Source organism: Prionailurus viverrinus, chromosome D1, assembly GCF_022837055.1.
Source record: "Prionailurus viverrinus isolate Anna chromosome D1, UM_Priviv_1.0, whole genome shotgun sequence".
Lineage (NCBI taxonomy): Eukaryota > Metazoa > Chordata > Mammalia > Carnivora > Felidae > Prionailurus > Prionailurus viverrinus.
In genome coordinates, this window is record NC_062570.1 from 35758349 (window position 1) to 35782245 (window position 23897).

Genomic DNA, 23897 nt, shown 5'->3' on the forward strand with positions numbered 1-23897 from the left:
TCTATTATTTTATTTACTCTTGCAACTAATTAGCAATCTGTTGGGAGACACTTGGAACCATGCAAATATCCTTTTCCCTCTGACTCAGCCCCTTTATCAGTCTCTGATTATATTTTTTAATAATATACATATTTATATAAGTGCCTTTCTTTTCTTTCTTTTTTTAAAAAAGTGTTAAGTTTTTTATTGAACAGGTTACAGAAGAGGTTTACTCAAAAAGACCAAAGCCCATGTCATCATCAGATTCCTTGAATTCTTTTTTCTTTGCTTTTACTTTATTCTCAGTTGCAACAGCAGTGATGGAGGGTGCAGAAACTCCTGCTGGTGCAGCACCTACTGCTGGGGTGGGTCCACTAGCCCCTACATTGCAGATGAGGCTCCCTACATTGGCATTGGCCTAAGCCTTTGCAAACAAACCCAGTCAGAAAGTTTCAACATTTACACGTGCTGTTTTGTTTTGTTTTGTTTTGTTTAATATAATTTATTGTCAAGTTAGCTAACATACAGTGTATACAGTGTGCTCTTGGTTTTGGGGGTATATTCCTGTGATTCATCACTTACATACAACACCCAGGGCTCATCCCAACAAGTGCCCTCCTCAATGTCAATCATCCATTTTGCCCTTTCCCCCAGCCCCGCCATCAACCCTCAGTTAATTCTCTGTATTTAAGAGTCTTTTATGGTTTTCCTCCCTCTCTGTTTGAAACTATTTCTTCCCCTTTCCTTCCCCCATGTCTTCTGTTAGCTTCTCAAGTTCCACATATGATATGAAAACATATATGATATCTGTCTTTCTCCTACTGGCTTATTTCACTTAACCTAATACCCTCCAGTTCCATCCACATTGTTGCAGATGGAAGTATACCCGCTGTTTTAATAAGGGCATTGATCTTATTCTCTGAGACCAGCAACTACTTGTCATGCAGGATGAATGCCAGGTAGATGCAGGCAAGCTCACAGACAGAAGCCACTAGGCAGACAGACAGAGGAGTGCTGACTGGTGTTTGTTACCAAATGAAATGAGGGCCTCACCTCAATGGGGAAGGTATAAGTGCCTTTTTTAATAGAGTAACAGAATAATAGTTATGTTTAAGCCTGAATAATATGCCTTACTCATTTTTGTACTTCAAGTAGGCTAATTCAGGTACACTCCACTGGTCCATGATAGACATTCAATAAAGTATGTTTGAGAATAAATTAGCAGTTGTTCATTGGTATTAGTTAAATCAATGAAATTTAGCTTTGGTTTAATTACTTAAACCTTAATCACCGTTGATAATTGCCTTACAAGTAAAACAGCTACTACTAATATTGCTTCTATAATTTGTCATTAATAATCAATTTTATGTCACTTTTATGAGGTCATAATTATTATGGGTATAAAAAATCACTTTTACAATATTCATTATTAACATTTATTCTCTAGACTCATAGAGAGGCCATCTTTTTCACTTGCCAGCATGCTGTGCTCAAAAGCTCAGTCTCACATTGCTTCCTCCTCTCATCTCTACCATTTCAAATCCACATCTATTTCAAGACTCAGCATACATCAACTCTGCCATAAAGCCTTTATTTATTATTACAGTTCATTTTAATGAACTGTATATTCTATATATTATATTGAATATATTCTATATATTATATATATATTATAATGTCATATATATTCTATATATATTCTATATATATTCTATATATTATATATATTCTATATATTATATATTATAATGTCATATTCTGATAATAGTATGTACCAATTATATTGCCCTAATTATAATCAAATTATATATTATATTCTATATATTATAATGTCATATTCTGATAATAGTATGTACCAATTATATTGCCCTAATTATAATCAAATTATACAAGGAAACTTTTTCTATTTGATGACATATTCTGAAACAAATATATCCTTTAAAAATCCCATAGTGTTTTAAAAATTATTTTATTTAGAATATGTTTTATTTAATATGATATCCTAGTCCTCAGCAAATTATCAAAAGTTTAGTATTATATTAATGTATATAGAGCATTGCAATAAATTGATTATCCAAAAATAAATTCTTTTGACATATCTTGACCAAAAAAAAAAGGTCTTTGCATGGTTATGGCTTATAAATAAATGATAAGGACTATTATAATTAATTAATAGTAATTATTATTTTTATTTTTTTTTAATGTTTATTTTTGAGAAAAAGAGAGAGCACAAGCAGATGAGGGGCAGAGAGAGGGAGACAGAGTCCAAAGCAGGATCCACACTGTCAGTGCAAAGCCCAATATGGGGCTCAAACCCTCGCACTGTGAGATCATGACCTGAGCCAAAGTCGGAAGCTCAACAGACTGAGCCACCCAGGTGCCCCTACTTTTATTTTTCATAACAGATAAATAAGTGATTTTTAAAAATTGTGATTCAAAAGATAGTCCCTATAGACTCAGTTAATATTTGGATTAAAATAAAATCAGATGCATTATCTTCCAATCTACTTGTGTGAATCATGTTTCCATATGGTTGTTACTTAATAGAGTTAAGTCCTGTGAACAAATTACTGGGAAAATGGAAGAGTAGGATGACCCTAAGCTCACCTCCTTCTATGGATACAACTAGATAGGTAACCCAGTGTAGGTAACCCAGAAAATGACCCAAAGCCTGGCAGAACAAACCCTACGACTAAATGTAGAGAAGAGGCCACATTAAAGAAGGAAGGAAAGGATAGAAACATGGTGGGGAGCTAAACCAAACCATAGTCTGTCTGTGGGAGGGAGGTATCCACGAATGCAGGAAAGGGAGAGAAACAGACTTTCATACCAGTGAGCCTACATGTGGGAACACAAATTACCATAACATTTGGCTTTGAAAACCAGGGGAAGTTGATTTCATGAGTTTTGACAACCAGCAGGACTTAAAATCTGAAACTTTACAAATCATCAGGATCTGCTCTGGGATAGCTGGTGGGGACATAGGAAACTGAGTCCCTGCTCTTAAAAAGACACAACAACAAAGAGCCCTCAGAGATACAACAATAGAAGCCACAGTTTGAAAAATGTCTAAGGCATACACATGAGGGAGAGTTATACTAATCTCAGAGCATGAGCTGGAATGACATAGATCCTTGGGAGACTCCTCCAGAAACAAGGGAGTTGGAAAGTGTCATTTCCCTCCCCTGCTCCAGCATAAACACATGGGAACCTGTGGAAACCAGTGCAGCACTCATGTTTGCTATCTGACTTGCTTATACTTCCCCCCTGTTCCATGTACTATGGCAGATCTGCCCCCTCAAGTCAGACCCTCCTCAGTCCCAGTGCTGTGGGTTCCCCTGCCAAGAAGATAAGTGCAAATATTGCTAACACCATGTCTCCTGACCCACATATTTTTCATATATACACCTTCCAACCCATCTGGACTTGGTCTTACTTGCAAGAGTGGCAGATCCCCTCTTGCAGAGGACCAGTGCACTAACCTTGCTAAAACATCCCCCTCCTGTGCATGTTGAGGATCTGCCGCCTCCAATACACTTGCAGACAGAGTCCATTCCAACCACAGCCACAAGCCTGGCAGTGTGCAAGCAGCCCGAACAGGGGCCAACACCACTTCATAGTGATTTCTGCCCCAGGAAAAGGGAAAGATAACCACATACAGAAGTCATATCGTGACTCCAGCAGTATGCAGGGGCATATAGCTGGTCAGGTTACAGACCCTGGCCACCTACAAAATCTTCTTAGGGGAAAACATGGAGGAAACACCCTGAAGTTAGGTACTGTTTCATCTCTGGCAAATGACTAGTCTGACTCAACTCAAGCCCAAGGCAGCCTCAGACTGGTTCACTATCACCATATGATCAAACACAACTCCATCAGGCAAAGAGACCCACTTCAGATGATTCAACTGAAGGAAATAGCAGCTCAACAATAACAGCAGGGAAAGGCAACACATAGAGGAGACACCCTTGATGTAGCAGCTTCTGATAAATAGGGGACACTGCACTACAGTGCAATACAGGACCTCTTCTTCATAAGACAGCTACTTTCAAGAGCAATAGACATAGCTGACTCTCCCAACATGTAGAAACAGACACAGAGAGTTAGACAAGATGAGGACACAGAGAAATATGTCCCAAATAAATGAACAAGACAAACTCACAGCAAGAGATGTAAGAAAAATGGAGGTAAGTGATACTCCTGATTGAGAATTTAAAGTAGTAATCATTAAAGTACTCACAGAACTTGAGAAACGAGTGGAAGACATCAATGAGACCCTTAACAAAGAGAAAAAAAATGGAGATGAAGAACATATTAATTAGATTTTAAAAATATGGAAAAAATAGCAGACTAGAGTAAGCAAAGAATACATGAGTGACCTGGAGGACAGAATAATGGAAAGTAAGCAAGCTGAGCAGATGAAGGAAAAAAAAATATATGCAAAATGAGAGTACTTAGGGAACTCAGCAATAACATAAAGTGCAATAACATTAGCATTATAGAGATCCCAGAAGAAGAGAGAGAAAAGGGAGCAGAAAATTTATTTGAGAAATAATATCTGAAAACCTACCAAATCTAAGGAAGAAAACAGAAATCGAGGTCCAGGAGGTAGAGAGTGCCCTCAAGAAAATCAACCCAAGGAAGCCCACACCAAGACACATAGTAATAAAAATGGTGAAAAGCAGTGATAAAGAGAGAATTTTAAAAGGGGAAAAAGAAAACAGTTTCACACAGGGAAACCCCAGCAGGCTGCCAATTGATTTCTCAGCAGAAACTTTGCACATCAGAAGTTTGTGGCATGATATATTCAAAGTTCTGAAAGAAAAAAAAATCTGTAGTTTAGAATACTCAATTCAAAAAGTCTGTCATTCATAATAGAAGTGGAGATAAACAGTTTCCCAGACAAACAAAAGTTAAAAGATTTACGATTAATATACCAACCCTACAATACATGTTAAAGGAGACTCTTTGAGCAGAAAGGAATGACCATAAGGAGTGAGAAAATTATGAAACACAAAAGGAGTAAAATTATGTATATTATAAAAATCAAAGAATTCCAAAAACTGAACTATGTAAGTATGAACTATATAACTAAATTGTGGGGTGTGGAAAGAGGAGTAAAGAATGGAAGTGATCATCAGCTTCATGTAGAACTGCTATATACATAACTTTTTTAACATTTATTTATTTTTGAGAGAGAGAGAGAGAGAGCAAGAAGGGAGGGGCAGAGAGAGAGGGAGACACAGAATCTGAAGCAGGCTCCAGGCTCTGAGCAGTCAGCATAGAGCCCGACACAGGGCTCAAACCCATGGACTGCGAGATCATGACCTGAGCCCAAGTCAGATGCCTAACCAACTGAGCTACCCAGGTGTCCCTAGAACTGCTATATACATAAGATGTTATATATAAATCTAATGGTAACCATGAATCAAATACAGTAATAGACATGCAAAAAATAAAGAGAAAGTATTCCAAGTATATTATTAAAGAAAGCCAACTTATTGTGAGATAAGTAAACAAGGGAAGAAAACAAAACCAACTAGAAAACTAATATATATATATATATATATATATATATGAACATATATCGATATATTATGGTAGCATCTGAAGTGTCCATTGATAAATGAATGGGAAAAAAAGAGGTATGCTTATAAATATATGTATATATATGTATATAAATATACATATATCACCTTTTTTTCCATTCATCTATCAATGGACACTTCAGATGCTACCATAATTTAGCTATTTAAAAAGTGTTATAATAAACATAGGGATGCACAAATATTTTCAAATTACTTTTTTTTTAATTCCTTGGGTAAACACCCAGTAATGGAACTCCTGGGTCATATAGTAGTTCGATTTTTAACTTTTAGGAAACTCCATAGTGTTTTTCAAAGAGGCTGCACCAGTATGCATTCCCATCCATGGTGCATGAGGGTTAGTTTTTCTTCACATCCTCACCAGCACATGTTGTTTCTTGTGTTTTTGATTTTAGCAATTCTGACAGGTATGAGGTGATACCTCATTATAGTTTTGATTTACATTTTCCTGATGCTAAGTGATGTTGAGCCTATTTACATGTCTGTTGGCCATCTATATGTCTTTAGAGTCATGTCTTCTGCCCACTTTGTAATTGGATTTTCAGGTTTTGTTTTGTTTTGTTTTTGATGTTGAATTGTAGAAATTCTTTATATATTTTGGATACTAACCCTTTATCAAATATGTTATTAACAAATATCTTCTTCCAGTTAGTAAGTTGTCTTTTAGTTTTGTTGATAGTTTCATTTGCTGTATAGAAGCTTTTTATCTTGATATATTCTAACAGTTTATTTTTGCTTTTGTTTCCCTTGCCTCAGGAAACATGTCTAGAAAAATGTTGCTACAACTGGTGTCATAGAAAATACTGCTCTCTTGTAGGATTTTTATGGTTGTAGGCTCATATTTGAGTATTTAATCAATTTTGAGTTTATTTTTTATATGGTGTAAGAAAGTGGTTCAGTTTCATTCTTTTGTATGTAGCTGTCCAGTTTTGCCAACACCATTTGTTGGTCTTTTTCTCATTGGATATTCTTTCCTCCTTTGTCAAAGATTAATTGACAATATAATCTTGGGTTCATTTCTGAGTTTTCTATTATGTTCTATTAGTCTATGTGTCTAGTGTGTGTGTGTGTGTGTGTGTGTGTGTGTGTGCGCGCCAGTACTATGCTATTTTGGTTAGTACAGCTTTGTAATATAACTTGAAGTTTGGAATTGTGATTCCTCCAGGTTTGCTCTTCTTTGTCAAGGTTGCTTTTGTTCTCTGGGGTCTTTTGTGGTTTCATAAAAAAATTATGGTTGTTTGTTCTAGCTCTAAAAAAATGCTGTTGGCATTTTGATAGGGATTGTATTATAGTATAGACATTTTAACAATACTGGTTCTTCCAATCCATGAGATTGGAATGTCTTTCCATTTCTTTGTGTCTTCTTCAGTCTCTTTCATCAGTGTTTTAGTGTCCGCAATACAAGTTTTTCACCTCTTTGGTTAGGTTTATTCCTAGGTATCTTATGGATTTTGGTGCAATTGTAAATGGGATTGATTCCTTAATTTATCTTTCTTCTACATTATTTTTAGTGTATAGAAATGCAACAGATTTCTATACATTGATTTTTTATCTTTTGATTTTACCAAATTCATGTATCAGTTCTAGAAAATTTTTGGTGGAGTCTTTTGGGTTTTCTATATAGAGTATCATGTCATATACAAGTAGCAGAAGTTTTACTCCTTCATTGCTAATTTGGAGACCTTTTATTTCTTTTTGTTTTCTGATTCCTGTAGCTAGGACTTCTAGTACTATGTTAAATAACAATGGTGAGAGTGGACAGCCCTATCTTGTTCCAGAAAAAGCTCTCAATTTTTCTCCACTAAGGATATTAGCTATAAGATTTTCGTATATATGACGTTAACATATTTTCCCTGTATCCTTACTTTGTTGGTTTTTTTTAATTATGAATGGATGTTGTACTTTGTAAAATGTAGATGACAGGTTTAATAAGTAGATTAATGTACATACAAGATTTGTCTTTGGAGGATACAAGATGAGTAGATCTCTGCACCCACCCACCAGAATCTCAAAATTTTACATAGAGGACTTACAGAGGTTCAATCACATAGAGTTCAGTTGGTTTCAACAGTATATTACTCTCTCAAGGTTGCCTACTTGAAGTGACTCTGGCTATGGGAACTGTGGATAGAACGTGCATTCCTAGGACAGGGCAGCATTTAAGGTATCTCTGCTTAGGTACAATTCTGTCCAGCTTCTGGGTCAATTGGCAATCACATACTCTCAATGACCTCCCTGACACTCTACCCCTCTTGACTGCTGTTACAATCTTACATGTCCCCTATCTGTAAAATGCCCTGAGAAGTCATCAAGGCATGTTATTAGCATGGACGTTATTCATTTGGTGGTTAGCTGACTGCACTGGAGGCAGATGCCACAGCAACAATACAAGCACATGCGAGGAAAAGCACATGCGAGGATTAAGATGATTCCCAAAACAAGTAACAATTTTTTCCACCAAGAGTCCCCATGATCCAACCGGCAGTCATGTCGTCTTAATGACCTCTCTTCCCACAATAAAGAGATAGACACAGAGCTTCTGATTTTCAGGTATGAAAATATTTAACTTCACTAAATATTTCCATATTGGTTATATACAGAGATCTCTCATATATGGTTTTTGAGAGCCCCTTGTTCACCATACCTTCACTGGTATTTGACAGTTTTAGTGAAGTCACACTTTTCTCAGACCTCTTATTTTTCCATGTGAAGGTATTTCAGTTACATTAACTATCATTTTCACTGGAGAATCTGAATGCTGGAGAAATCACTGACCATGCCCAGTGATTTCTCCTCTTGTCAGATCTGTGTGTTTGCAGAGAAGGTAAATTCTGATCTTTCAATATTATATAAAAAATGTGGTAGAACAGGCTCTGACCCTTTGCATGTGGCCTGTCTTTGATCAGTGCTGCCTCTGACTAGATGGGCACGATTATCAAATTTAGTGTGTTGCTAAGTCCATTTGCCTGCATGCTCAAGCCATGGCTTTCATTTAAGCCTTTAGCAGTCATGTAGCTGAATACTTGAAATCTATTATTTGATTTCCTGCTTAGACTTCAGGTAAGGAAGAAAAAAATAAATCAATCTCTTAAAACTCCAACAAGCATTATAACAATTTCAATATTTAGTTAAGCTCACTTCATTTTAATTTGCATCCCTGATTATTGGTAAGATTGAGTAAAATTTTGTGCTTGTTTAACATTTGTATTGTTTTTCCCCAAAATGGTCGGTTCAGATGTTTTATCCAATGAAAACAAAATGTGCAGATACAGCGAACACAGTTTCAGAAAATTTCTCATTTTTATAATGTTCAAATCTAAGACAAACCTGAATTAAGTTGTTGAATATTAAGGCAAGAGAATACTTTTTTTATGCAATCAAAACAAACTAAAGAAATTAAATACAAAAGGTAAAAATGAGCTGTTCCTAAAATTTTCATAGCAGTATTCAATATCAGAAAATAATATTTATAGAGTTCCAGGTTGAAAATATACCAAGATATCCAAAGGATATTCTATCCAGTAATTTAAGCATAACTGCAACAGGCAAAAATTTTCAAACATGAAAAAAAATTAGATATACAATGCATGTGATACTGTTGAAAATTTTAAGATGTGAATCAAAATAATTTAAGGATAGCAAAGTCACCGTACAAGAACTAGTGATTAGCATAGACAGTATTTAAGTCGATGAATGCCAAGCAATTTCACTACTTATATGGTTACAGAATAACCTACGTAATAATTAAAACAGTAGTTAACTATTTCATAGGACTTACTTTGTGAGGCAGATATAGTACTATTATTCTCATTCAATGCATAGAAACACTGAAGAAAATTTAAATGAGTTGATTACATTAACAAAGTTATAAGTGACTAACTTGTAATTCGATCTGGGAGGTCTGACTTTAGGGTCCATGTTATTAATTATGTTATGTAAAACAGAAAGTAAAGTATAAGCCTTAGATAGAGAAATAATTCAACTATTAAAACAATACCCAGCAATAGTAAAGACGAAAGAAATCCAAATCCATTATAATCAGTAACAATAAATGTTGACACTTCTAAAAAAAAAGTTTAAATAAATGAATTGCATTCTTAGGTGTGTTTTTCATAAACTTTTTGTCTTAATCTTACTGTCATCTCTTCAGAAATTGTCTTTCATGGTGAAAATTATTTATCGGAAGTATAGAAATTCAATTTTAATTCAGTTGTGTTTGTTTTCTTTACAATACAGAAAAAATTAATTATACATAGTAGTTTTTAATAAAACATCATCCCTAGTGCACTTTTTATTTTCATAGGCAATATGTATCTTTTTACCCAGCATATGAATAGTAAGATGTCAGACAATTGGTAATGCACTAAGTTTAATGACTCTCTGGGTGGAGAAATCCAAGGTATTTATTGTCCTTTTTTCTTGAATTTTATATGATAAATTATTTTTGATGAACTTGTGACATCTTTTATTCCTTCAAACTTTCTAAATTACATTTATTACTGGTACATTATAGTCATAACTTTTATCTATGTATGTATCTACATCTTTACCCTGCATCGCTATATTAAACATCTTTTCCTGGGGCGCCTGGGTGGCGCAGTCAGTTAAGCGTCCGACTTCAGCCAGGTCACGATCTCGCGTCGGGCCCCGCGTCGGGCTCTGGGCTGATGGCTCAGAGCCTGGAGCCTGTTTCCGATTCTGTGTCTCCCTCTCTTTCTGCCCCTCCCCCGTTCATGCTATGTCTCTCTCTGTCCCAAAAATAAATAAACGTTGAAAAAAAAATTAAAAAAAAAAACATCTTTTCCTGATTAGTTACCCATTGCTAGCTCATCCACTTAGCCCTTAACCACTCTATATACGTATGTGCATTTGAATTTTTATTTCAAAGTTAACATTCTACATTATATGCATTTAGTTTCCTCAACTTGTTTGCATATTACTGAAACTACTCAAATGTTCTACTTTGAAAAACATAAAAATTTTCTCATAATTATCAATAACAAACAAGATAAAAATTCCATTAAGAAGTTTTATTTAATGTAAAAATGTTTAAAATTGTTTATTTATCTATTTATTTAAAATTATTCTAAATGTTTTTATTTATTTTTGAGAGACAGAGCATGAGCAGGGGAGGGGTATAGAGAGAGGGAGGCATAGAATTTGAAGCAGGCTCCAGTGTCTGAACAGCACAGGGCCCAACATGGCGCTCAAACTTGTGAACCATGATCATGACCTAGGCCAAAGTCAGACATTGAACTGACTGAGCCACCCAGGTGCCCCTTAAGTAGTTTACTTTTAAGATATCACAATCTTGTTACTTTCTGTCAGCCTCTCAAATGCTAAACAAGTATGTTGATAAAGTTCTTCAAATATTTTTATTAGAATCATAAGCATCTTTACACTGCACATTAAGTTGTCTTCTCTAAATTAAGTAAGATTTATTAAGCACTGATTATGTGCCAAAAACCATGCTAAGTGCTTTATACATATCACTCAATTAATTCCTCATAGCAATTATATTAAGTAAATATTATGGCTTCATTTTACAAGGGAGACTAAAGGATAATTAATAAGTAACTTGCCTAAATTTATAAGATAGACACAAAATATTGGAATCTAGGTCTGATTCCAGATTTTGTATTCTTAACTTGTGCAATATATTCATTCATAATTTTTTAAAATTTTTTCCATGTTTTAGTTTCACAAAAACATTAATGAAAGACAGACTGGGAAGCTTTTAATCTCTTAAGAGATGTTTGGAGCTTCTGGAGAGTTCTCAGTTATAGTAGACTGCATGTTTGTGGGTATGGAAAAGAGGAATGAGAATTAATGTAAAAGTATGCTATGTTAGAATTGAGGGAAAGGTTGTAAGAGATGGTTATCCAGGGGCTTGTGAGTGACTCAGTTGGTTAAGCATCTGACTCTTGATTTTGGCTCAAGTCATGATCTCATGGTTCCTGAGTTTGTGCCCCACATTGGGCTATGCACTGACAGTGTGGAGCCTGTTTGTGATTCTCTCTCTCTCTCCTCTCTCTCTGCCTTCTCTCTAAATAAATAAATAAATAAATAAATAAATAAATTTATTTATTTTAAAAAATTGTTATCTGTGTATGAGGACATAGCTGTCCTTGAAAGTTAAGGTAAAACTGAAAATTTAATCTTAAAAAATAATCAGTGAAGAGTTTCACAAAATAAAACAAGTAGTATGTTCTGAAAATAAAAACATTTTAAAAATTTGATACTTGTTTTCTTAGCATTGGTTATAGTCTGAGTGTGATGGATCAGAGGAGAGAGCACATGGTGAATGACAACACCCACAACTATTGTGGTGATCAATTCTTAAAGCTATAATTAATCTACTGCTATTTTGTGGCACAAAAGACAGTTTTAGCCAGGAGGAATATGCTAACTGATAGGTAATTTTAAAAAAATGTACATTGCAGAATAATTGTCCCTTATGCCTTAGGTGACATAATGAGGCATTAGTCTAAAAAGCATTTTTATTCCCTAAGAATTGCATGAACATTTGTGCAAATGAATTTGATGATACCTAATTGGTATTATGATATTAACTTTGTAAATAACATATGGGAATTAGTCAGTTTTATCCTGTTCATAATTGACATGAGTAGAATATTTTTAGAGTCAATTAAAAAACATTCAAAGTTTACTATTCCTATTTTGTTCTCTAGAGAGTTTCTGTTCATATAACATCAATCATCAATTATCAATATTGTGGTGCATATATTTAAATATATCTGCCTATTTAAAGGGCATTTGACAAATGTCTTTATATTTTATAATTCCCTGGTGTCTTATTTTTGTAAAGAAAGTTACACAGAAAGCTGGGTCTAACACTGAATTCATAGAGCAGTTTCTGAAAATTTGCCAACTTAATCTGAATTTTGTGTATTTCAAAATGTCCATTTATTTGGTGGCATTTAATTAAGGAGAGATATTAAATTGTGGAAATTAATGTTGTACTGTCTGTTACTAATTCACTTTTATGTTAACTATCATAAAGTTTTCTAACAGGTTGCATATAGAAACTACTGATTGATAAAAATGAGTACTACTTTTATCACTCTCTTAGCAAGTCCAAAAGTTAAGAATTGCTTTAGAGAATACAACTACTTCAGCAACTGTCTTTATGGCTACCATTAGCATATTAGACTTATGTAATTGTTATCTATAATCAGATGGAAATGATACTTGCACTAGAGACAGTGTGATGATAAGAGTTTACTATAAAAACTGAATTTCTTCCTCATATTTTAGTTTGGTCTTGTAAGTAAAATTTGAACACATGTACTAGATAATTTCTATTATTTCTATTATTTAAGCACATGAAATATGTGTAGAGAGAATGCATAAGAAGTTATACATAGATTACCTTAAGCAGAAAGAAATATGTATATCAATATATATATTTACCTTAAAAATATAATTCTCTATTTTTCATTTTGTTGATTCACTGCATCATATCAATTGATTTGCAAATATTGAACCATCCTCTTATTCTGGAAGAAATCCCAATTGATCACGGTGAATAATCATTTTCTTGTATTGTTGAATACAGTTTGCTAATATTTTATTGACGAGTTTTACATCTAGGGATATTGAGCTATTCTTTTTTTTTCTGGTGTCTGGTTTTGGTATCAGGGTAATGCTGGCTTTGTTGAAAACATTTGGAAGCTTTCTTTCCTCTTTTATTTTTTGAAATAGTTTGAGAAGAGTAGATATTAAATAGATATTTTAATTGTTAAAATTCACCTGTGAATCTGTCTGGTCTTGGAATTTTATGTTTTGATAGTTATTTGATTACTGATTCAATTTTATTACTAGTAATTTGTATATTCAGCTTTTTATTTCTTCCTGATTCAGTTTTGGAAGACTGTATTTTATAAGAATTTATCTATTTCTTCTAGGTTGTCTAATTTTTTTTTTTTGCCTAGATTATTTATTTATTTATTTATTTTTATGAAATTTATTGACAAATTGGTTTCCATACAACCCCCAGTGCTCATCCCAAAAGGTGCCCTCCTCAATACCCATCACCCACCCTCTCCTCCCTCCCACCCCCCATCAACCCTCAGTTTGTTCTCAGTTTTTAACAGTCTCTTATGCTTTGGCTCTCTCCCATTCTAACCTCTTTTTTTTTTCCTTCCCCTCCCCCATGGGTTCCTGTTAAGTTTCTCAGGATCCACATAAGAGTGAAACCATATGGTATCTGTCTTTCTCTGTATGGCTTATTTCACATAGCATCACACTCTCCAGTTCCATCCACGTTGCTACAAAAGGCCATATTTCATTTTTTCTCATTGCCACGTAATATTCCATTGTGTATATAAACCACAATTTCTTTATCCATTCATCAGTTGATGGACATTTAGGCTCTTTCCATAATTTGGCTATTGTTGAGAGTGCTGCTATGAACATTGGGGTACAAGTGGCCCTATGCATCAGTACTCCTGTATCCCTTGGATAAATTCCTAGCAGTGCTATTGCTGGGTCATAGGGTAGGTCTATTTTTAATTTTCTGAGGAACCTCCACACTGCTTTCCAGAGCGGCTGCACCAATTTGCATTCCCACCAACAGTGCAAGAGGGTTCCCGTTTCTCCACATCCTCTCCAGCATCTATAGTCTCCTGATTTGTTCATTTTGGCCACTCTGACTGGCGTGAGGTGATACCTGAGTGTGGTTTTGATTTGTATTTCCCTGATAAGGAGCGACGCTGAACATCTTTTCATGTGCCTGTTGGCCATCCGGATGTCTTCTTTAGAGAAGTGTCTATTCATGTTTTCTGCCCATTTCTTCACTGGGTTATTTGTTTTTCGGGTGTGGAGTTTGGTGAGCTCTTTATAGATTTTGGATAATAGCCCTTTGTCCGATATGTCATTTGCAAATATCTTTTCCCATTCCGTTGGTTGCCTTTTAGTTTTGTTGGTTGTTTCCTTTGCTGTGCAGAAGCTTTTTATCTTCATAAGGTCCCAGTAATTCACTTTTGCTTTTAATTCCCTTGCCTTTGGGGATGTGTCGAGTAAGAGATTGCTACGGCTGAGGTCAGAGAGGTCTTTTCCTGCTTTCTCCTCTAAGGTTTTGATGGTTTCCTGTCTCACATTTAGGTCCTTTATCCATTTTGAGTTTATTTTTGTGAATGGTGTGAGAAAGTGGTCTAGTTTCAACCTTCTGCATGTTGCTGTCCAGTTCTCCCAGCACCATTTGTTAAAGAGGCTGTCTTTTTTCCATTGAATGTTCTTTCCTGCTTTGTCAAAGATGAGTTGGCCATATGTTTGTGGGTCTAGTTCTGGGGTTTCTATTCTATTCCATTGGTCTATGTGTCTCTTTTTGTGCCAATACCATGCTGTCTTGATGATGACAGCTTTGTAGTAGAGGCTAAAGTCTGGGATTGTGATGCCTCCTGCTTTGGTCTTCTTATTCAAAATTCCTTTGGCTATTCGGGGCCTTTTGTGGTTCCATATGAATTTTAGGATTGCTTGTTCTAGTTTCGAGAAGAATGCTGGTGCAATTTTGATTGGGATTGCATTGAATGTGTAGATAGCTTTGGGTAGTATTGACATTTTGACAATATTTATTCTTCCAATCCATGAGCAGGGAATGTCTTTCCATTTCTTTATATCTTCTTCAATTTCCTTCATAAGCTTTCTATAGTTTTCAGCATACAGATCCTTTACATCTTTGGTTAGATTTATTCCTAGGTATTTTATGCTTCTTGGTGCAATTGTGAATGGGATCAGTTTCTTTATTTGTCTTTCTGTTGCTTCATTGTTAGTGTATAAGAATGCAACTGATTTCTGTACATTGATTTTGTATCCTGCAACTTTGCTGAATTCATGTATCAGTTCTAGCAGACTTTTGGTGGAGTCTATCGGATTTTCCATGTATAATATCATGTCATCCGCAAAAAGCGAAAGCTTGACTTCATCTTTGCCAATTTTGATGCCTTTGATTTCCTTTTGTTGTCTGATTGCTGATGCTAGAACTTCCAGCACTATGTTAAACAGCAGCGGTGAGAGTGGGCATCCCTGTCGTGTTCCTGATCTCAGGGAAAAAGCTCTCAGTTTTCCCCCGTTGAGGATGATGTTAGCTGTGGGCTTATCATAAATGGCTTTTATGATCTTTAAGTATGTTCCTTCTATCCCGACTTTCTCAAGGGATTTTATTAAGAAAGCGTGCTGGATTTTGTCGAAGGCCTTTTCTGCATCGATTGACAGGATCATATGGTTCTTCTCTTTTTTTTTGTTAATGTGATGTATCACGTTGATTGATTTGCGAATGTTGAACCAGCCCTGCATCCCAGGAATGAATCCCACTTGACCATGGTGAATAATTCTTTTTATATGCTGTTGAATTCGATTTGCTAGTATCTTATTGAGAATTTTTGCATCCATATTCATCAGGGATATTGGCCTGTAGTTCTCTTTTTTTACTGGGTCTCTGTCTGGTTTAGGAATCAAAGTAATACTGGCTTCCTAGAATGAGTCTGGAAGTTTTCCTTCCCTTTCTATTTCTTGGAAGAGCTTGAGAAGGATAGGTATTATCTCTGCTTTAAACGTCTGGTAGAACTCCCCTGGGAAGCCATCTGGTCCTGGACTCTTATTTGTTGGGAGATTTTTGATAACCGATTCAATTACTTCGCTGGTTATGGGTCTGTTCAAGCTTTCTATTTCCTCCTGATTGAGTTTTGGAAGAGTGTGGGTGTTCAGGAATTTGTCCATTTCTTCCAGGTTGTCCATTTGTTGGCATATAATTTTTCATAGTATTCCCTGATAATTGTTTGTATCTCTGAGGGATTGGTTGTCATAATTCCATTTTCATTCATGATTTTATCTATTTGGGTCATCTCCCTTTTCTTTTTGAGAAGCCTGGCTAGAGGTTTGTCAATTTTGTTTATTTTTTCAAAAAACCACCTCTTGGTTTCGTTGATCTGCTCTACAGTTGTTTTAGATTCTATATTGTTTATTTCTGCTCTGATCTTTATTATTTCTCTTCTTCTGCTGGGTTTAGGCTGCCTTTGCTGTTCTGCTTCTAGTTCCTTTAGGTGTGCTGTTAGATTTTGTATTTGGGATTTTTCTTGTTTCTTGAGATAGGTCTGGATTGCAATGTATTTTCCTCTCAGGACTGCCTTTGCTGCGTCCCAAAGCATTTGGATTGTTGTATTTTCATTTTCGTTTGTTTCCATATATTTCTTAATTTCTTCTCTAATTGCCTGGTTGACCCACTCATTCGTTAGTAGGGTATTCTTTAACCTCCATGCTTTTGGAGGTTTTCCAGACTTTTTTCTGTGGTTGATTTCAAGCTTCATAGCATTGTGGTCTGAAAGTAAGCATGGTATAATTTCAATTCTTGTAAACTTATGAAGGGCTGTTTTGTGACCCAGTATATGATCTATCTTGGAGAATGTTCCATGTGCACTCGAGAAGAAAGTATATTCTGTTGCTTTGGGATGCAGAGGTCTAAATATATCTGTCAAGTCCATCTGATCCAACGTCTCATTCAGGGCCCTTGTTTCTTTATTGACCGTGTGTCTAGATGATCTATCCATTTCTGTAAGTGGGGTGTTAAAGTCCCCTGCAATTACCACATTCTTATCAATAAGGTTGCTTATGTTTATGAGTAATTGTTTTATATATTTGGGGGCTCCGGTATTCGGCGCATAGACATTTATAATTGTTAGCTCTTCCTGATGGATAGACCCTGTAACTATTATATAATGTCCTTCTTCATATCTTGTTACAGCCTTTAATTTAAAGTCTAGTTTGTCTGATATAAGTATGGCTACTCCAGCTTTCTTTTGGCTTCCAGTCGCATGATAAATAGTTCTCCATCCCCTCACTCTCAATCTAAAGGTGTCCTCCGGTTTAAAATGAGTCTCTTGTAGACAGCAAATAGATGGGTCTTCTTTTTTTATCCATTCCGATACCCTATGTCTTTTGGTTGTCGCATTTAATCCATTTACATTCAGTGTTATTATAGAAAGATACGGGTTTAGAGTCATTGTGATGTCTATATGTTTTATGCTTGTAGTGATGTCTCTGGGACTTTGTCTCACAGAGTCCCTCTTAGGACCTCTTGTAGGGCTGGTTTAGTGGTGACAAATTCCTTCAGTTTTTGTTTGTTTGGGAAGACCTTTATCTCTCCTTCTATTCTAAATGACAGACTTGCTGGATAAAAGATTCTTGGCTGCATATTTTTTCTGTCTAGCACCCTGAAAATCTCGTGCCAATTCTTTCTGGCCTGCCAAGTTTCAAAAGAGAGATCAGTCACGAGTCTTATAGGTCTCCCTTTATATGTGAGGGCACGTTTACCCCTTGCTGCTTTCAGAATTTTCTCTTTATCCTTGTATTTTGCCAGTTTCACTAAGATATGTCGTGCAGAATATCGATTCAAGTTACGTCTGAAGGGAGTTCTCTGTGCCTCTTGGATTTCAAAGCCTTTTTCCTTCCCCAGTTCAGGGAAGTTCTCAGCTATTATTTCTTCAAGTACCCCTTCAGCACCTTTCCCTCTCTCTTCCTCCTCTGGGATACCAATTATGCCTATATTATTTCTTTTTAGTGTATCACTTAGTTCTCTAATTTTCCCCTCATACTCCTGGATTTTTTTATCTCTCTTTTTCTCATCTTCCTCTTTTTCCATAACTTTATCTTCTAGTTCACCTATTCTCTCCTCTGCCTCTTCAAGCCGAGCTGTGTTGGTTTCCATTTTGTTATGCATTTCTTTTAAAGCGTTTTTCAGCTCCTCGTGACTGTTCCTTAGTCCCTTGATCTCTGTAGCAAGAGATTCTCTGCTGTCCTGTATAGTGTTTTCAAGGCCAGGGATTAATTTTATGACTATTATTCTAAATTCACTTTCTGTTATATTATTTAAATCCTTTGTGATCAGCTCATTAGCTGTTGTTATTTCCTGGAGATTCTTCTGAGGGGAATTCTTCCGCTTGGTCATTTTGGATAGTCCCTGGCGTGGTGAGGACCTGCAGGGCACTTCCCCTGTGCTGTGGCATATAACTGGAGTTGGTGGGTGGGGCCACAGTCAGACCTGATGTGTGCCCCCAGCCCACCGCTGGGGCCACAGTCAGACTGGTGTGTGCCTTCTCTTCCCCTCTCCTAGGGGCGGGATTCACTGTGGTTTGGTGTGGCTCTTCTGGGCTACTTGCACCCTGCCAGGCTTGTGATGCTGGGGATCTGGCGTATTAGCTGGGGTGGGTAGGCAAGGTGCACGGGGGCAGGAGGGGCAGGCTTAGATAGCTTCTCCTTACGTGATCCACTTCAGGAGGGGCCCTGTGGCAGCGGGAGGGAGTCAGATCCGCTGCTGGAGGTTTGGCTCCACAGAAGGGCAGAGTTGGGTGTTTGCGCGGAGCGAGCAAGTTCCCTGGCAGGAACTGGTTCTCTTTGGGATTTTGGCTGGGGGATGGGCGGGGGAAATGGCGCTGGCGAGTGCCTTTGTTCCCCACAAAACTGAGCTCTGTCATCAGGGGGCTCAGCAGCTCTCCCTCCCTTTGTCCTCCAGCCTTCCCGCTTTCTGAGCAGAGCTGTTAACTTATGACCTCCCAGACGCTAAGTCGCGCTTGTTGTGGGAACACAGTCCGTCAGGCCCCTCTGCTTTTGCCAGCCAGACTCGGGGGCTCTGCTTGGCCGGCGAGCCGCCCCTCTGCCCCGGCTCCCTCCCGCCAGTCCGTGGAGCGCACACCGCCTCGCCGCCCTTCCTACCCTCTTCCGTGGGCCTCTCATCTGCGTTTGGCTCTGGCGACTCCGTTCTGCTAATCCTCTGGAGGTTTTCTGGGTTATTTAGGCAGGTGTAGATGGAATCTAAGTGATCAGCAGGACGTGCGGTGAGCCCAGCGTCCTCCTAAGCCGCCATCTTGCCTCCCAGCTTGCATTCCCACCTCTAATTTTCTGACATATTATTTTTCACAATATTTTCTTATCCTTTGTATTTCTGTATTGACCATTATTTTACCATTTCTCTTTTATTTCTGACTTTATTTATTTGAGTCCTTTCTCTCTCTCTCTGTTTTTAATGAGTCTAGCTAAGAGTTTATAAATTGTGTTTATATTTTCAAAGAACAAGTTCCTGAATTTTTCATTGATTGTTTTCCTTTTTTCATTTCTCTTTCTTTCTTTCTTTCTTTCTCTTTCTTTTTCTTCTTTTCTTTTTTTCTCTATGCCATTTACTTCTTCTATGATCTTTATTATTCCCTAAATTCTACTCACCTTGCCCTTTATTTACTTTTCTTTTTCTAGGTCCTTTAGGTGTAAGATTGTTATTTGAGCTTTTTCTTTTTTATTGAGGTAAGCTTATATTGCTACATATTTTCCTCTAAAAACTGCTTTCACTGCATCCCAAAGACTTTAGACTGTTATTTTCATTTTCATTTGTTTCCATGTATTTTTTATTACCTTTTTTATTTCTTTCTTGACCGATGGATTGTGTGGTAACATGTTGTTTAGCCTCCATGTGTTTTGTTTTTGAGTCTATTTGTTTGTTTGTTTATTTATTTATTTATTTATTTATTTATTTTTTAATGATTAATCATGAGCTGTAAGTTTAACTTATGTTCAGAGTAAAAGCTATAACACAATTACCTTGTTTATGGCCAACCACATATTGGGTTATAATACAGATCTGTGCTCAAATCTCAGTTTAACATCTGTGCGGAAGGTTCTCAGTAATTGTTTTCTTTTTTTTTTCTTTTTGTTTAATTTATTTTTTTAATTTACATCCAAGTTAGTTAGCATATAGTGTGACAATGATTTCCAGAGTAGATTTCTAATGCTCCTTACCCATTTACCCACCACCCCCTCCACAACCCCTCCAGTAACCATCAGCTTATTCTTCACATTTAAGTCTCTTATGTTTTTGTCCCTCTCCCTGTTTTTATACACTTTTTGCTTCCCTTCCCTTATGTTTATCTGTTTTGTGTCTTAAAGTCCTCATATGAGTGAAGTTATTTGGTATTTGTCTTTCTTTGACTGACTAATTTTGCTTAGCATAATATACTCTAGTTCCATCCACATAGTTGCAAATGACAAGATTTCATTCTTTTTGATTGCTGAGTAATACTCCATTGTATATATTTACCACATCTTCTTTATCTATTCATCCATCGATGGACATTTGGGCTCTTTCCATACTTTAGCTATTGCTGATAGTGCTGCTATAAACATTGGGGTGCAAATGCCCCTTTGAAACAGCATCCTTGTGTACCTTGGATAAATACCTAGTAGTGCAATTGCTGGGGCATATGGTAGTTCTATTTTTAATTTTTTTGAGGAATCTCCATACTGTTTTCCAGAGTGGCTGCACCAATTTGCATTACTGTCAGCAGTGCAAAAGAGATCCTCTTTCTCCACACCCTCACCAACATTGGTTGTTGCCTGAGTTGTTAATGTTAGCCATTATAGCAGGTTTGAGGTGGTATCTCATTGTGGTGTTGATTTGTATTTCCCGGATGATGAATGATGTTAAACACTTTTTCATGTGTAGGTTGGCCATGTGTATGTCTTCTTTGGAGAAGTGTCTATTCATGTCTTTTGCCAATTTCTTCACTGGATTATTTGTTTTTTGGGTGCTGAGTTTGATAAGTTCTTTATAGATTTTGGATACTAACCCTATATCTCATATGTCATTTGCAAATATCTTCTCCCATTCTGTCGGTTGACTTTTAGTTTTGCTGATTGTTTCCTTTGCTGTGCAGAAGCTTTTTATTTTGATAAGATCCCAGTAGTTCATTTTTGCTTTTGTTTCCCTTGCCTCTGGAGACGTGTTGAGTAAGAAGTTGCTGCGGCCAAGATCAAAGAGGTTTTTGCCTGCTTTCTCCTCGAGGATTTTGATGGCTTCCTGTTTTACATTGAGGTCTTTCATCCCTTTTCATTTTGTTTTTGTGTGTGGTGTAAGAAAGCCGTCCACGTTCATTTTCTGCATGCTCCTATCCAGTTTTCCCAGCACCACTTGTTGAAGAGACTGTCTTTATTCCATTGGATATTATTTCCTGCTTTGTCAAAGATTAGTTGGCCATACGTTTGTGGGTCCATAGCTGGGTTCTCTATTCTGTTCCATTGATATGAGCATCTGTTCTTATGCCAGTACCATACTGTCTTAATGATTACAGCTTTGTATTACAGCTTAAAGTCCGGGATTGTGATGTGTCCTGCCTTGGTTTTCGTTTTCAAGATTGGCTACTCAGGGTCTTTTCTGGTTCCATACAAATTTTAGGATTGTTTTTTCTAGCTCTGAGAAGAATGCTGGTGTTGTTTTGATAGGGATTTCACTGAATATGTAGATTGCTTTGGGTAGTATTGACATTTTAAGAATGTTTGTTCTTCCAATCCAGGAGCATGGAAGGTTTTTTTTTTGTATCTTCTTCAATTTCTTTCATAGCTTTCTATAGTTTTCAGTGTAGATTTTTCACCTCTTTGACTAGACTTGTTCACAGATATTTATGGTTTTTTGTGCAATTGTAAATGGGATCGATTTCTTGATTTCTTTTTCTGTCACTTCATTCTTGGTGTATAGGAATGCAACTGATTTCTGTGCATTGATTTTATATCCTGCAACTTTGTTGAATTGATGGATCAGTTCTAGAAGTTTTTTGGTGGAACCTGTTGAGTTTTTCATATAGAGAATCATGTCATCTGTGAGGAGTGAAAATTTCACGTCCTTCTGGCTGATTTGGATGCCTTTTATTTCTTTGTGTTGTCTGACTGCTGAGGCTAAGACTTCCAATACTATGTTGAATAACAGTGGTGAAAGTGGTCATCCTTGTTTTGTTCCTGACCTTAGGGGGGAAGCTCTTAGTTTTCCTCATTGAGGATGATATTAACATTGGGCCTTTCATATATGGCTTTTATGATCTTGAGGTATGGCCCTTCTATCCCTACTTTCTTGAGAGTTTTTTTTTTTATCAAAAAAGGATGCTGTATTTTGTCACATGGTTTCTCTGCATCTATTGAGAGGATATTGTGGTTGTTGTCCTTTCTTTTATTGATGTGATGTATAACATCAATTGTTTTGTCAATATTGAACTAGCCCTGCATCCCAGGTCTAAATCCCACTTGGTTGTGGTGAATAATTTTTTAAATATATTATTAGATCCAGTTGACTATTACTTTGTGGAGGATTTTTGCATCCATGTTCATCAGGGAAATTGGTCTATAGTTCTCTTTTTTAGTGGGGATTTTGTCTTGTTTTGGAACCAAGGTAATGCTGGCTTCATAGAAAGAGTTTGGAAGTTTTCCTTCCATTTCTATTTTTTGGAACAACTTCAAGAGAATAGGTGTTAACTCTTCCTTAAGTGTTTGGTAGAATTCCCCTGGAAAGCCATCTGGCCCTAGACTCTTGTTTTTTTAGGAGATTTTTGATTACTAATTCAATTTCTTTACTTGTGATGGGTCTGTTCAAATTTTCTATTTCTTCCTGTTTCAGTTGTGGTAGTTTATATGTTTCTAGGAAATTGTCCATTTCTTCCATATTGCCCATTTTATTGGGATATTATTGCTCATAATATTCTCTTATTATTATTTTTATTTATGCTTTGTTGTTTGTGATTTCATTCTTGATTTTATTTATTTGGGTTTTTTTCTTTTTCCTTGTGATTAAACTGGCTATTGGCTTTCCAGTTTTGTTAATTCTTTCAAGGAACCAGCTTCTGGTTTCATTGATCTGTTCTACTGTTTGTTGTTGTTGTCGTTTTTTTTTTTTTTGTTTTTGTTTTTTTTTATAGCATTGATTTCTGTTCTGATCTTTATTATTTCCTGTTTTCTTCTGGTTTTGGATTTGAGGTTTTTTTTCTTATTATTGTTTTTAATTTTTTTTTTTAATGTTGGGCCAGGGGAGGGGCAGAGAGAGAGTGAGACACAAATCTGAAGCAGGATCCAGGCTCTGAGTTGTCAGCACAGAGCCGTATGCAGGGCCTGAACTCCCAAACTATGAAATTATGACTTGAGCTGAAGTCAGATGCTTAACTGACTGAGCTACCCAGGCACCCCTTATTACTGATTTTTAGTTTCATGTTGTTCTGGTTGGTAAGATGCATTTCTAAAAATAAAATTATTTATGATTAAATTTCAGAATATGGACATGTTATCTTAAATCAAGAGTATTCACCCCTGGAGAGTGTCTTTTTATCCATTCAGTGATTGCAAAGGTGTATTTAGTGTTTATTACTAACAAGCATTCTTATGTTTTAAGATGCAGATATAAGATTTCTTTACTAATCATGTCCAATTCCATGAAGTGAGAGAGAAAAATTAAAAGACAATTACTATGTAGTTCTCTCAAAAGGGAAACCAATG

General features: G+C 36.2%; 1 pseudogene; it reads right to left on the reverse strand.

Annotated features, from left to right (window-relative positions):
• Positions 1 to 208: 208 nt before the first annotated feature.
• On the reverse strand, positions 209 to 8074 carry LOC125177297 (60S acidic ribosomal protein P1-like; annotated as a pseudogene).
• Positions 8075 to 23897: the final 15823 nt, after the last annotated feature.